The 12,219-nt window shown below is 36.8% G+C and overlaps 1 long non-coding RNA gene across 1 annotated transcript in view; it reads right to left on the bottom strand.

Moving 5' to 3' along the window:
* Positions 1-327: 327 nt before the first annotated feature.
* The window catches only part of LOC131737551 (uncharacterized), a 129,420-nt gene continuing 117,528 nt past the window's right edge, over positions 328-12,219 (bottom strand). The window contains exon 3 of the long non-coding RNA XR_009329199.1: positions 328-572. This is a non-coding gene — a long non-coding RNA (uncharacterized LOC131737551). The remainder of the gene's footprint in view (positions 573-12,219) is intronic.

The following is a 12,219-nucleotide window of genomic DNA, read 5'->3' as shown; positions in this document are numbered from 1 at the left end:
TGGCTCTTTGTCAATCTCCATCAATACTTTCTAAAAAAATAAAATAAAAATATACGATTGGGGGATATACATTGTTTTCTCTGCACCCGTCAATGAAGTCAAAATAAATTTCTTGCCACTATAAGCTGGAGAGGTTATAGGTTATTAGTTTGTATTCGGTCATGTTCTAATGTTCTAAAATGGAGGAAGGCATCCTTCACATGTCTTTTATGGACCTCCTGTGAATAGCTCTGTGACAGCTCGCTTACTGTGTGCAGGTGTAGTTGGTGCAGTGCTCAGGAATAACACACACAAGACAGTGGAAGTTCAATAAAACAGCTCCTTTATTTGGCTGGGTTGTGTGTCAACAACACTTAAATAATAATCATGGGCGCTACACAGCAATGTGTATCGCTCCGTGCAAAACATTGTTTCAGTCCCGAAACAATAAGACACTAATAACTAACACACAACACAGACATGGTCACTTCTCCAGATAGTAGGTCCTCTTGTGCAGGTATGGTGAAATAGTGCAGTGTAGTCCGGGTTTGATGCTGGCTTGTAGCGACAGCTCCCGGTTAATGTTTAGCCGTCTAACAATGAAATTACAAAACAGTTAGAACAACAAAACAAACGAAACACGAAACACTCACGATAATAAATTACTTCCGTCACCTATACAGGACCTTTCGGTAACCACATCAAAGGAACAGATTACATCGTCACATCCCCTATTATACCTTCAGTCACGCCCCCTGCGATAGCTAGTTCAATCACGTCTCCTCCAATCCATGACTGACACTTCGCGTTCCACATTAGGGCAATGACTTCTGGTATTGTGACTCCACCCCCTTCCTGGATGTCCGGCTTCCGACTGACCCTGAAATGACCTGCCAAACCATCAAGTCCGGGGCACACTGTTCCTGCTACACAGGTCAGGAGGGAGATTGCTGACTAGGATTCATTTGCTCTCTGTCACAAGCTCCCAGAGCAGACTTTCCATATGATGTTGTAATCAACTAAACAGATCCTATGTTAGTGGGATGCAGCTAACGCAGTTTGGTATCCATGTTAGAAATGCCAACAAGTTTTAAACTTGTTTTAATATTCAGACAAAATAAAAAGAGGCTGTCCAGTTTTTAACAGTTTAAAAAAATGCAATAGTTTCAAGAGAGGTTAAATGGTGTTTTATCACTTATTATTAGTAACAACAACAGCTAATGCAAGTCCTTTTATTATAAGAAAATAGAATGGAACCACCCCAAGTCTTAAAAGAATCATTGGTCCAATCTCGTGGGATAGCTTTAAGTAGAGTAAAATAGAGGTTACAGCCACCACAGATTGAATGAGTTGTTTTTTGGTCTCTGGGGGACTCTGGTCAACCTTCCTCATTTTATGTGGATTTTCTGCTTTGAAAGTGCTGCTTGCACTGAAGGCAAGAGAAAAGCAGCAAAGAGAAGGCATTTTGATTGATGGTAAAATAAAATTGGCAGTAGAAATATCACTTACTGAAAATAAAGACTCGCTTGAGAATAGAATATCACACTCAGTGGCACACATATTTTTGAATTACTTTGTAAGATTGACTTTTCGCAGAAATTCATTAATATGATGATGTTCAACAAATAACTATGACCATATGAATGAGACATGATCGTTATTAGATTAGGGATATGGATTCAATCCAAAATTACATCTCTGCTTATAACCCATTTTATCTCCCTGTTTCAAGTCACTACTCAATCAAACTTCTAGACGTAAGAGGACATGCTCCAGTTCCACCACTGAATTGGAATAAATGCCCCAAACTTTAGATCGCATTCAATAGACTCTTAATTCTAAAAGACATATACACAACACAGCACCTCTGAAATGTTTAACCCTTTGCAGACGGACCATAATAATTGTGATCGAATTAGATCGATTTCGGAATTGCATATAATGCAATGACAAAGTGTGTTATTTTTTTCTTCTTGTTTAAGGTATTGCCTCTGCTGAAAGACCATTAGTCTCACCTTAATACTGAGCATTAATTAATACTAAAGTACAAGGTATTTTATCTAAAATAGTTATTTTAAATTAAGATAAATCACAGTGCACATCAGGTGTAGGAAGAGACAAGGAAGAGACAGAGTCTTCCGAGGGGATTATATACAACAATCCTGACTTCCTGTCTACATTTTGTAGCGGCCCCCTATTTTAGGGTTTCAAAAGCTTCTTTCCCTAAAGCATTATCTTCTAAAATTTTGCGGAAGTCTACAACACCCCTGTTGGTTTTTTAATGCACTTCTCCATTGTGTTCTGTTACCAGGTGCCTCTGATTCAAAGCAGGTCAGAAAAAACCATAATTGCAACATTGTGACATTTTTGCACTGCCGTACTGCGACATGTGAATAGCTGTGCTTGCAAGGGAACAGTACATAAGATGCACCCTGCAGTTATAGCTATTAAATGACAAGGTTGTAGATTTTAATTTTAAAAAGTCATTCATGTGCTGCTTCTGCACCGACTGATTTAAACAAGTAAGCCGTTTTGTGATGATAGTTTATCCAAACTGCATCATATCCTGTTATCGCTGGATAACAACGACATGGATTCACAATGGAAGTGAAATCCACTTGTCATATAAAAAGCATTATACATGCATTAAATAGTTATGTTTTGCAAGTTATGTGGCCTATTACAGTTTATTATATATATATATATATATATATATATATATATATATATATATATATATATATATATATATATATATATAAAATTTTATAAATGTGTTTCTAGAACAATTCAGTACATTTTGATTCTCGCAAGTTTGTTTGGGTACCTGTTATATTCTTAACCCTTTAGCTCCCCCTATTGTTAAGAATAGCTCCCCCTATTGGCGAATAGAAGAAAACAAATGCTAAACTGAATTGTGTGTCATATTTTTTCCAACTATTAGAAATTATTATACACACAGTACTGTGCACAAGTTTTAGGCAGGTGTGAAAAAATGCTGTAAAGTAAGAATGCTTTCAAAAATAGACATGTTAATAGTTTATATTTATCAATTAACAAAATGCAAAGTGAGTGAACAGAAGAAAAATCTACATCAAATCAATATTTGGTGTGACCACCCTTTGCCTTCAAAACAGCATCAATTCTTCTAGGTACACTTGCACACAGTTTTTGAAGGAACTCGGCAGGTAGGTTGGCCCAAACATCTTGGAGAACTAACCACATTTCTTCTGTGGATTTAGGCAGCCTCATTTGATGAGGAGCCCTGATCTTGATGATGTTGAGATCAGGGCTCTGTGGGGGCCATACCATCACTTCCAGGACTCCTTGTTCTTCTTTACGCTGAAGATAGTTCTTAATGACTTTCGCTTATGCTGTTTTGAAAGCAAAGGGTGGTCACACCAAATATGGATTTGATTTAGATTTTTCTTCTGTTCACTCACTTTGCATTTAGTTAATTGATAAATATAATCTATTAACATGTCTATTTTTGAAAGCATTCTTACTTTACAGCATTTTTTCACACCTGCCTAAAACTTTTGCACAGTACTGTATATATATATATATATATATATATATATATATATATATATATATATATATATAGTGTCCCTCATTAGCAGACTTATACTTCAAGTATCTCATTTGCCAACTTGACAGATGGGATGAGTTTACAACAATAAACCTGGGAGCTCCAGCGCTAATTAAAAATGGTCACAAGTGAATGTGAATAAAAACATATTTATTGAGTCTGGATTCCAGATATATTTAGAATATAGGCTTTGGGAATACAGTGATGCTTAGAGATTTTGCTAATTTTGTTTTATTGCACATTATCTTCAACATAGATTATATAAAATAAAGCATTTAGTTGTCAAGATTAAGTGGCATTCATTGTTAATAAACCAACACACTGGGCTAAATTCTCAAGCTATTTATTCCAAATCGTCATTAGCGCATTGCTATTTCTGAATGGATAAAACACCAAATTAAACATCTAAAACTAATAAGAAACATCAGTGCTTAATTCAAGCCCTGAATTAAAAGTCTTAGTTGTTTATTTCTAGTTTGGTCATTATATTGGTTGCTAATGGCAAGTTGGAGTAAATAGCTGTGCTAATTTAGCCCATTATGTTCAAAACAGAGTAAAAGAAAAGTCATTCTTACTTTGCATGTGAAAATCCATTCATGCACATGATACTACCTTTTAAATGAACTATCTACAGTGCACGGTTTATATTTATGTGTGACAAAAATGTTTATGATGAAAAATTCAAGTGTTTTTTTTTCTTTATAATTAGGGCTTCTATTTTTCAGGGTTTTATTAATTTAATTTTTCAGTGCTTATTTTTAGCTATTTTTGTCAGCGCTTTCACTGTTTATATACTGTATGAAAATATTGTTTTCGGTTACTTTCATTTTTTTCTGTCACAATATGTATGGTAACTCGACAGTACTTGCACATCTTTTCAAATGTATCTTATTTCCTTTGCTGTCTTCCACATTAAATCTTTATGGTCACAAGCATAGTCTTCTGTGGTTTTTGTGTGTTTAGGCATTTTTTTACATTTCGCCACAATTTGCAATTATGTTTTAAATTCCACGAGCGTGTAAATACTCCCTATCATTGAAAATGATGGTCCTTATTCACTAATTGTGTCTGTCTGCCTTGAATTTTCAAAAATCTTCTCCAGTTTTTGTAATTGTCTCATACAGACTTTTTAGATTCAGATAAACTGATTTTATACAAAAATATGACAAATAGTATGCCTAATCTATTTAATATGCTGTGTTGAATCTATAGATTAGTGTAGTCCCACATTATGAGTACCCTCTGTATGTGTGTGCAGGCCAACACCGGTAATAAAATATACTTTGGGACCCTCTAAAGAGGATTAAGACACATTGAAAGCTCTGTGGTCAACTCCACCTGTTTCAGTATAATGCCTTTGATAGCCACAGGTCTCATCATTTCAGCACCGTGCAATTGAGACCCTTGAGTGAAACGAGTGGGAGCTGCAGTACAAGCGAGAGGCAGAGAAAGCAAGACAGCAGCTGATCGAAATACAAATGAGAGTGATCACAAAGAAATAGGACAGGTGAGAGACATGGAGTGAGGCAGACCGAAGAAAAGGGAGAGAATTAGGATGGATACTGAGGAGATGAGATGGTACAGCAGCTCAAACACAAGAGAAAACTACAATAGACAAGTAAATTGGGTACTAAACCCTATCCACTCACGTAAAAACCCATTTAAAAAAAAGAGTCTGTTTTAATTAATTTGTTTTCCACTTTTACTGTTGTTAAAAATATAGTTTTTAAATATGAGCCTTTAAACCAAGGAGCTTGACAGCAGATGCCAGCAAGCTACCAGCCTCAGCAAGCTACTGGCCACAAAGGCCAGTCATGCAGGTGTTCGAATGCGCTCACGATGCCTGGCCAGTAGAGGCCGCTGTAGTGCATCCTGAGTCCTTGACAATTTTTGCTCCCTGACCCATAGTAGCGCCAACTAGTTTTAGTTGTAATGTAATTTAAATATAAAAATCTGTATGTTTTAATATATTTGTGTATTTTATGTATACGTGTGTGTGTGTATACGTGTGTTTTTATGGATATTGCTTGGATGTATAATTGTTGTATTGTTTATTATTGAGTATGGTCTACTTAGGTATCTCTTTGTATTAGTGCTGCACTATTGAGATGTACCTGTACTGGCCCTGTGGGCACAAAGTGAAATAAATAAATAAATAAATAAATAAATAAATAAATAAATACATTTAAAAAAAACCTGTGCAAAGGTCAGACACTTCATACAGCCAGGACACAGATCTGTGTTCCCCTGACATTTTTTAAAGTGGAACCCAGACCTCTTAACATGTTGGGTTTTATACAGTGTCAATCCACATTGGGGTAAGGCTGCACAAAGTATGATGTTTTATAGGAAATAAACAGCAAAACATAATATATAAAGTTCCAATAATTGCAAATAACCCAGTCAGTGTTTCCATACAGAAACCTCATTGTATAACTGCAGTATTTGATGGATTGATAAAGGTAGCTTTAGTTTTATTTTCAATGGAAATTAGCAAACTGAAAATAAATACATATATATTTGTAATAATATTTCACTGCTTATTCTTATTCTATACTGTTGTGTACTCACTACTGCTATACGTAATGATCATCAGCTTTTTCATCATACTGATTCATCATACTCTAATTTAGTATTTGCAGCCGTGGTGAGGGATGTATGTACTTGCTGACTTGTCTTTTCCAATCCATTCCAGTACCATTTCCAACTACTGACTACATGTAGTTAGCGACTGAATTGAGCAGCCCAGAGTATTGCTCCACCAAGGCCTTTATGTGTTGAATTGAATGTAGGGCCGTGGGTGTACTGCAGTGTGTTGAATAACGGAGGCCAACAAAGTAGATGCATGGAAGTACACAAGCCGGTTTATCTTTCTGTATTGCACTTGTGGATGTTACAGAAAATACTTCTTGCAATGCAGGTTTAAAGGCTGCTATTTAACGGGAGAGTAGTACAGTTTGGGTTCTGGCTTCAGCTTCATGCACACCCAATCTGTTATACTGTATAAACCCAGTGAGTTCCCATTTTTCTGTAGACATGTCAACGCAGCCAGTCATCAACTTCAGCTACCCCATGCCTGGATATTTCCTCTGCAAGCTATAAAAAAATCTTTAACATAATGACTACACTGTGACAAGAAAGCTTTTTTGGTCCTTGTGAAGCAACCTTTGGCTACCTTTGAAAGTGATTTTCTAAGCTTCGGAGAGCTCATGGGTTAGCCTGGTCTGCAGTTACAGGAATACATTTAAAAAGAAGCAATGTCAGCCCAAATGAAAACTACAGTATCACTGCAACATTTCTCCAGTTCCCCTTACAGCATTTTTTGTGATATTAATTGAATTTAAGGTACAAAACCTTAATACGCATTCTCCATGTTTTTGCTAATCTCGTTTGTGTTTCGTTTCCCTAGAGAAATATCTGATCAGGTAAACAATTTAAATAATAATGATTTGCATGCCGTTAATGGCATGCTCACTCTGAAGACCTGATCCAATTAGTATGTGATTAATCACAGGCTGCTGTATGCATCAGTAGCTAACTGTCTAGAGCACCATTGGGAACAAATACTTCTAAACACAAGGGGATAGTAACTGTGAAGAAAATAAACTTGGGCAGGGGAGTCCAGAGTAATATTTATTTAGTTAATTCCCATTGTCATTCCTGAACACTGCGTTGCTAAGTAATATTAATGAATTACTTGTCTTGCATGTTTATTACTTAGTCACCTCCTGTAAAGTTGATGGATATTTTAATTAGAGTGCATAAAAGGTGGCATTTGCTGTGCATACTGATATTTACACTTTAGTAAGAGGGCTTGCTAATCAGATGTTGCAGATGTATATGACATGCATTGAAAGCAATATCCAATTTAGGTCACTGGGACCTCCAGCACTGTGGCCAAGTATACAGCCCCTCTTAAAGGGATACCAGTAGTTGCTCTGGCCAAGTTGGAATAAGGGATGAAGAAAAGCTACTGTGACTGCCTATACACGACCACACTTCATGGGAAGCTAGGTTATTATCACAGCTATCCCAGTTGTTTCAGTGCCTTTCAAAAAAAAGCCTGGTCAGCTCTAAACACTATATCATCACCTAGAGAACAGTATTTAGATATCTGTGGATATATTAGGAGAGGCAGTAAGGAAAATTGTATTGTTCATCTTCTTTGTCTTAAACAGTCAAAACAAAGTAAATTAAGTTTCATGAAGGATCTTTGTGAAACTCAGAATGCTTATGGGTTTAAATGAACTGGAATGCAATTTGTTTGAACTCTGTATTGCAACACTGACCCCTTTTACATAAAACTAGGCCCCTTATGTAGATATCATTTCCTTATATGGTTGGTCCCTTTACTCTAAATTGGACATTTCTGTACAGGTGAAATGTTTTTGAACCGATCGTCTATGAATCGAAATGCTCTAAAAAGAAAGTACACTACCCACTTGATATATCGAGGGTGTCGGGGTCCAATATAAGTCTGCTATAGCGAGAGACCCACAGAAAAACAAATCGGCTGACAAATACTGTACAACCACTCCCTCGTTTTATCGGGGGCGTCAGGGTCCAGTATAAATCCTCTACGCAACCTGCTTTTTCTCATATTTGGTATAAAAAGCAGCACACCATTTTAATTCGTACAGCGGAGGGTAATTGCTTCTCATCAACTTCAGTCACTAATTCATTTAATGAGTCTTCCTCTCCTTTCTCAAATGCACAAACCCGCTGCATTGAAAGACTCCCATTCCAAACATAGGAGGCTTGTTGCTAGGGAGATGACGTCACTGCCTTGTGACTTTTGCTAGTGCGTTGCTGCCACACGTGAACACCTTGTTGGCTAAAATAAAAACCGCTTTAGCAAGTAGATATTTCATTTGCTTTGTGTTATTGTGCAATGCGTGTGTATATGATAACAGTACGATATTAATGCTTTGTTTTTAATTGCTTTGTATATTGTTGTTTGTGATGTGCAGTACGAAATAAAATTAACAGTAATTCTAAATGCCAATGTATGTTGCAGCTAAGGCATACGTAGTTAGACAGTAAAAATGGGGAGCCAACTCCAGGACCACGATATATCCAAATCCACAGTATAGCGAGCGGCGATATACTGAGGGGTAGGTGTATCACTTTTCCAATAATAAGAGACACCCAATTGCCTGCTCTGCAGACTCATCAGTGATTGTAATTGCAGGTTACCATTTCAGCTGTTAAGAGTTTGTCATTTTAGTTACTACCTTGCAACATCAAAAAGATGCCAACATGGCATCTGTATTTTGAAAGTATAAATGTGTGGCTTGGTTGTTTTAATTAGAGTAATACTGATAAAACAGTATTCTAGTGCAAATTGTTTATTCTAGGGCTGACCCCGCCACTTGAGTCAAATAGATTTTTAAACCACAGAAAGCATGAATTATGCAAAGAAGCATCTATAAACATTCATCTGGCATGTGGCTAATTTAAAGCAAGCACTTTCCTTGGTCCTGGTAGACAAATTACGAAATCTGATAACATACAGTGTGAAAATGACACAAAGCATCTCTATGACAATATTGTAGACCAGACCTTTGGAATGTGTCCACTCATTGTATTTTCAGTTTTGTAAATCTGCTTGCTGTATTGTATCAGCACTCTTTTGAAACTTCTGGAAAATACAAACAAGAGGTGGTTGCAGATAACACAATGAAATCCCTTCTGCTTGGAACAAATTAACATTTTCATTCCTAGAAAAATTGATTATACTTTGGGGTATGACTGCACACACGGGAGAGTTTTTGGTTTAAAAACGTGTGGCATGTATTTGAAATAGAGATGATTATCTATTCAGTGATCACAGGTATAGCATTTAGTAAGCAAGGGGTATGAGTAAAGTAAAGCCCCTTGCACACTGCTCTACCCGGGTCAGAACCTACCCGGGTCAGGACCCGATGTCATGCGGGTCAGCTATGTGATTTCACACTTTTCATAAAGCAGGGCTGACCTGGGTGACAGACGCAAGTACACAATGTGTGTATCAATGCCCCGGAAGCAGCTTGTTACAGACGCTTCCATCCAAGCTTCTCTGGATTGAACCGTCGGCCCAAATGTTGATTACAGCAAATGTTTCTTCATCCCTGCTGCAACCTGGCTCATGCCACAAAAATATGGCTGAACAAAATAAACAGAAACATTCCTTGCGGAAGTGAAACCGGCACGCAGGCATGGCTGTTTGTTAGTTCGTCGGCTTTGTAAACGGCCATCATGCATTTTGTCTCACTCAACCCGGGTCAAAGCGTGTCGACCCACATCTTGAGCCAGAACCCGGGTCGGGACCCAGGTAGAAGTGCCAGTGTGAAGACATTCAAACACATTTTATTTTGGGGGTGCCAAAAAAACAGGATCACACTACCTAAATACCAAGAACTCTGAAACCAACAAACAGTTTGAAAATGAGCATACAGTATAACTATCTGTAACTGTCAACATATTTCTTTAACACAGAGTACGACATTAAAATAAACTGGATAGAGAAGGGCTGATAAAGGCAGAGGAAGGAGCCTAGTCTCACTGGACAACAAACAATCTCATAAATCATCCTAAGTAAAATAACCTTTGATAACAATACCTTTAAAAAGAAAAAAAAACTTTTGTTTGGGTCTTATTAGCATTTTTTCAGTTCTGCTTCCTTTCTCGCATCACCACAAACAAACAGAGAAAAGATCATTTTGAATAAGAGTTTATTAGCTTAACTTCCCTTGAGCTTGTAGGTACAGATTTACCAAGCGCTTTGAGTACAGAGCTCTCCCCGTGCAGCCGTATTTATTTCACACCAGTTCTCTTTACATGGAAATGGCCTCCCATGTGAGATGGCTTGCCCGTGCACAGATGAACGCCTCCGTCTATTCTCCCCTACCTCATGGGCATGATTCAAGCTTCCCTGTCACTGTATGGAGAAGCTTTTTTTTTGCATCAGAGCTATCAGCCTTAAAAAGCTTGATTCAGTACAATGGAGCAGAAAGTCAAATGTAGCACCTGACATATTTTTTTTTTCTATTTGACATCTTTGACATTAGCAGCTCATTTAGAGGAAAAAGAAAAGACAACTTGCTATCTGCTCCACAAACATTTCCAATGACAAAAAGGCTAATCTGCCACTTTTTTTTTGCAAACCTTATACCTCTAGGCCATGTGATTATGTCAGGAGAGGTATATATAGGCTTATCTCTATGAATAATGTAAAAGAAACACTGAAATATTCTGCCTTATCGTACACAGTAGAACCCATGGTGCGAGAGGGACTTGCTTCAGGAATTCTTTATTGAATCTCAAAGGTTTTATATTAGTTTCAATCCTTCAAAAAAGATTAACTCTTACGCCTGAGAAAGAAGATTAGTTTTGACCTACGTGTAGTTAGTTTTTGTTTGTTGTTATGTGTGTTTTGTAACATTAAAGAAATAATGATAAAACTTCATAAAAGCATCAAGGCTATTTTGTACCAATAATTACAGAAATCCTCAAAATGTGATTACTAAATTCAGTATAAAGTAGCATTACTTTGTATGAAGTGCTATAATAATAATAATAATAATAATAATAATAATAATAATAATAATAATAATAATAATAATAATAATAATAATATCATTTACGACACAATCTGTTTTTTTATATCCATTTTTATCTCTTGATTTGTATGTAATGAATGGAGGCAGTAGCTTTCCATCACTCACTGTTATTTATTTATGAAAAGATTCACTCAGTGATCACTTTGTACATTTAATATAAATTATTACAAACCTAAAACCTAGATACATAACCTCTACGCACCTCTACTGCCCTCTATTGTTAGTAAAAGAAAGTGTATAAAAACATGTACCTCAGGGAAGTTTAAACTGTAGCAGTTGTGTTTCTACATTATACTGTAATACAAACATAAACAGCAGCACACTGATATCTGTAGAAACTGTCATGCATTACTCAAAAGCCTTCACAGCTGCAGTACATCTTCTAAAAGTAAAGTTGACAAAAAAAAACCCACATGGTGCTACAAATAGTTCTTGCATTCCATGTGCACTTGTACAGCGTTGCTATGAAGAAACTTCTTCACAGTTTTAAGGCCAAAGTTTTAAAGGGAGGGGATGTCGAATTAGGTATATTTTTGATGGAGGGGTTAATGGGCAAGGTCTTGTTCCACTGCCGCCAGAGGGTGATGCAAGTGTATAGGGGGCACTGTGGTTATATGCTAATTTAAACAAAACATTCACTGCAAAGTCACTTTCCATATATTCGGTCAAATAAGCACATTTTCTGTATGTCTGCTCCTACATAAATCTGATTTCATTAAAAAAATAAAAAGAAAACATGCAGGCTAAATTAGTGATGATCACACCAGCAAAAAAAACACAGACTAGAATAGCTGTCAAAGTGTTTTTTTTAGTTGTGTTGTAATACCCTAAGTCTAACTAATTTTTTAAAATGCTACAATTCTCAAAATGTGTTCTAACGTAATTACAGGAATTTCATAATGGTGGTGGGGGGGGGGGGGGGGGGGGGTTTGCGGGGCATTTTCCATGGGTGGACCGAATTTTGTGTAGAGGCGGAACCTTTTTCATAACTAGATTTCATAATGAAAATTGGTCCGGGGGGAACATTTTTCGCGTGACAACGGCACT

This window comes from Acipenser ruthenus, chromosome 7, assembly GCF_902713425.1.
Source record: "Acipenser ruthenus chromosome 7, fAciRut3.2 maternal haplotype, whole genome shotgun sequence".
Taxonomy (NCBI): Eukaryota; Metazoa; Chordata; class Actinopteri; order Acipenseriformes; family Acipenseridae; genus Acipenser; species Acipenser ruthenus.
This window is presented reverse-complemented; position numbering and strand designations above follow the sequence as displayed.